The following is a 4,620-nucleotide window of genomic DNA, read 5'->3' as shown; positions in this document are numbered from 1 at the left end:
CTGACGTGAAACGGTCTGTGAATAACGGCTATATAACGTCCTCTAAGAATGTCTCAATGATTGGAATGAGAGTTTAGATTACATAACCATGTATTCCTTAATCCGAAGTTTTCGAACTTTGTTGATTGAGAGAAACCGGAGGAATTGGCTTTGCCAAGTCCGCGAACCCAGTTTGCGAACTCAGTCTACGAACTGTCGGAAGTTCTTGTACCGAGAATTTCTGTTGGGATTCCAAATTCGTTCGTGAAGTTCAAGTCCACGAAATGGCGGAAGTCTCTTTGCCGAGATTTTCTGCTGAGTTTGGAAAACTCTGCCGGTTTCCTTAAGTCCGCGAACTTGTGTGTGAGCTTAAGTGGTTATGATCTAAAAATGTGCTCTGAACATGAAACTTAAATTACTAAGTAATGCTTTATGCAAACCGTGGCTATAAAATTCATGAGCCGATTCAATCGAATCGAATCATCTTTGTTTCAATTGTGTCTTGTGTAGTTACATAAGATCTCATAGCAATTGACCAACTCTCTAACTAGTTCATTTGAGTCAATTGAAATAGTTATGGTGAAGAAGAACTAGGTTAATATGAATTGCTCATATGGTTAACCTTTTGGGTTACTATGTTGAACCAACATAGACGTACACGTTTGGGCCTGGTTTTCACAAACCCAGTAAATGTCTACCCAAGTGTGTCTGACAAGCTAAGTTTTCGATCTAACGGTTGAGAAATATTAGCTTGAATCTAAATCAGGTTTTCATCTAACGGTGAATATGGATTTCTTTGTAACTAAGGCAAAACCCTGATTTGATGGCTATATAAAGGAGACATCTAGCATTGTGAAAAACTAATCCCCACACGTCTGTGTGATACTAGTGCGCTCGCTAGAGTCGATTCTCCTTTAACCTTTGGTTTTCTTCTCTAAAACCAGGTTAACGACTTAAAGACTTCATTGGGATTGTGAAGCCAGACCGATACTACTTTTATCGTAGTTGGGTGATCTGATCTTGCATCTTCTATCGTACGAGTACAATCTATTGATTGGCTTGAGATCGTGAGAGTTATCCGATAGGCAAGATAAAGAAGTCACAAACATCTTCCTCTCATTGTTTGTGATTCCTCGACAAACCGCTTGTGTAGTCAAGAAGCACTGTTGAGAGGTGATTTATTAATCTAGTCTGTTCTTCGGAAATATAAAAGATCGGATTATCAATTGGTTCATGTTAAACTTGATTTTATATCTTATGGAACAAAACCTAGGGTTTTTCTGTGGGAGACAGATTTATCCTTTGATAGACTTTTCTGTGTGAGACAGATTTGTTTATTATCAAGTGTGTGATTTTGGGTTGCAGCAACTCTTGGTTGTGGGTGAGATCAGCTAAGGGAATCAAGTGTGCAGTATCCTGCTGGGATCAGAGGTGTAGGAGTACAACTGTACCTTGAATAAGTGGGAGACTGATTGGGGTTCAACTATAGTCCAGTCTGAAGTTAGCTTGTAGTAGGCTAGTGTCTGTAGCGGCTTAATACAGTGTGTATTCAATCTGGACTAGGTCCCAGGGTTTTTCTGCATTTGCGATTTCCTCGTTAACAAAACTTTTGGTGTTTGTGTTATTTCTTTTCAGCATTATATTTTTTATATAATTGAAATAATACAGGTTGTGCGTTAAGATCATCAATTGGAAATCCAACCTTTGGTTGTTGATTGATATTGATTGATCCTTGGACATTGGTCTTTGGTACCGTCCAAGTTATCTATCTTTGATAAAGACTCGCAGATTTCCATTTGTTTGAGTAAAGATCAAATTGAGAGATTGAGATATAAACACTTTGATATATCTTTTTATTGATTGAGTCTAACTGTCTAGTTGATTCTCATAAAAAGTATATTGGAGTTTGTCCATAGAGATTGATAAGCGAAATATTGGGTGGTGTTATTAGACCCCCCGCTTTTTCAATTGGTATCAGAGTAGGCAAAAACGTTTAAGACCTAACAAGTCCGTGTTTGTAGCGATATGACTTTATGGACAGAGGTGCTATCTCTATTAACGTACCACCAGTCTTCGATGACTCCAATTATTTATGGTGGAAAATTGTTATGCGAGCTTTTCTTCAATTGCGTGATTTTCAATCATGGGTATATGTGGTTAATGGCTATGATGCTCCCGTTGTGGCAGTTGGTGATGTAAACGTTCCCAAACCTATTGGTGAATACACCGCTATTGAGATAACTGCTGCAAATCAAAATTCCAATGGTTTGAATGCTATCACATGCCATTACCCAAAATCTTGAGCATCATGTGACAAACTGCACTATATCTAAAGATGCTTGGGATATCTTAGAAACCGTATTTGAAGGCAACTCCAGTGAAAAGGATGCTAGGCTTCAAAACCTTAATTCTGATTGGGAGAACCTTCGTTTGGAAGATGAAGAAACATTTGATGAGTTTAATCACAAAGTATCTGAAATTGTTAATGCATCATATGCATTGGGTAGGACTATTCCTGAGGGGAATAACCTCGATAATCTTTCCAGAAACACCTTGGTTGGAAAGCTTAAGATCTTTGCCCATGAGCATACATCCAAAGTCGGTAAGGATGTTGCCTTTAAAGCACAAAAGAAAACTAATTACTTGTCAAAGGTAACCGTATTCATGTCTCTGAGGATGATCAATCTGAGGATGATTTTTCGGATGAAGATCTTGACAAATCAGTCTCCTTGATCACAAGACAGTTTAGGGATCTTCTATTGAAGAGAAGTAAACGGTTTTCAAGAGACAAACCTAAGTCATCAGACAAACCTCACGGTTGCGTACCTCCTAAAAATAGGGATGCTGACGAGGCTGATGACGAGGACATGCCTCAGTTCTTTAAGTGTAAGGGTTTTGGCCATTTTGTTAACGAATGCCCAAATCATAGAAAATACACTGGGAACAAAGGTCTAGCTGTAACACTTGATGAAATGTCTGAAACCTATGATTCCGATGAAGATAGGAAATCAAGTGTAGGGCAAAACATCGATTTTGATACTTGTAGCAATACATATGTCAACCTCAATGGGTTCGGAGAAGAGGGAAACCCAATCAAGCTCGAAGATTCACTGAATCCGATAACTGGAAACCCTATCAGTGATGTTTCAGGATCAAGTGTATGTCTAGCTGCTTGCACATCTCAGATACCTGAATACTATCCAAGATTGACCTGCTCGTTTTGTTCGATGAAGGGACACGAACTATCAAGGTGTTACAAATACAAGCACCAAATAAGGCATGCCAGCAAACTTCAACGAAGAGCAGATCGATTAGCAAGGAAGCTGAAACTTTCTCAGAAGACCGTCGAGGTATGTAGGATCTTATCTTCGTCTAAAAAGTTTGTTTCCAAGGATAGAATAAGACCATTTGAAAAGAAAATATGGTCAAATCGTTTTGATAGACAGAGATCAGAGGATTCCTCCCATGAGGAAAAAGATGGACAAATCATTGTTCATCGCAACACAATTTGACTTTTTTGTTGGGAAAATCTTGTCTCATGTGCCTGTTCTAAAAGAGACAAGATTGGGTGTTGATCCAGGCTTCAGAAAAGTTTTTCCTTCTTCTCTTAGATTTGTTATTTTTTGTCTATCAAATAAAAGAAAAGGTTATTATCGACAATTCTACTCTTTCTAGGGTTTTAGAGTTGGGCGTATACGAACCTGCCAATAGGTTTAGAACCCTACATTCCTTTTTCCTTTGACATTCTTTATAAGACTGATTGTTGAGTTAAGTGATTTCATCACACAAATCCAGTTGTTCATAACTGTTCTCAAAGTACTATGTCGTCAGATGGAAAGGATGTCAACATGATTGTTAGGTCTTCAATCAAGGAAAAAGAGAAATCTCATGTTTCTAAGTCCCTGAAAAGAAAAAGAATGAATACAAGAAAACCCAAGGCTGTTCCTTCTAACTCTCAGAAGTTTTCCGATGTTCTTGATGAGTTAAAGGAAATAAGAAGGGAGATTTATGAAAGAAAGACGTTCGTGTCTAAATCTTTGGAAATTCAGAGGACCCTAATTCGACCTCTTCAGCCAAGACAGTTTGTGGGTATTGACACTTATCTCAGTGAACTTTATGTCTTGATGGTTGTCGATAACAAGGAATTCGGGAATGATAAAGAATTTCTCAAAGGAATTGTTGCCTAGTATGTCTTCTTTTTGGAATAGTTGGAAGAATAACTAGTGCTTTGAATAGCGAAGATTGTGACTACACATAGCTATTTTGTTTTCATCTTCTTATGTTTATTTTTTAGGTTTATTGGTTTTTAAATTCTAAAAATATTTGGAGGATGATATTATTGCAGTATTAATCTGTTTTGAAGTATTGCAATATTTTTATGGGATATGTATTGTTTGCGTCCGTGATCTTGAAGGTCTCATATTGTGTCAAAAGTAAAGTCGTTCATAAATTGATATTCGTATTGATGAAAGAACGAATGGACTTTTGAAAAATTACAAAAGTTATGCCTATGCAGTCATTTATTTGATGGAAAATAGGATGAAATCTTTTGTTTGACAAGGATAAAGTCTATTATGTCGTTATGCAAATAGTGATGGAAAATAGAATAGATCATTCTATGTTATCCACGATATTGATCTT

Source organism: Papaver somniferum, chromosome 5, assembly GCF_003573695.1.
Source record: "Papaver somniferum cultivar HN1 chromosome 5, ASM357369v1, whole genome shotgun sequence".
Taxonomy (NCBI): domain Eukaryota; kingdom Viridiplantae; phylum Streptophyta; class Magnoliopsida; order Ranunculales; family Papaveraceae; genus Papaver; species Papaver somniferum.
Note: the sequence above shows the minus strand (reverse complement) of the source record.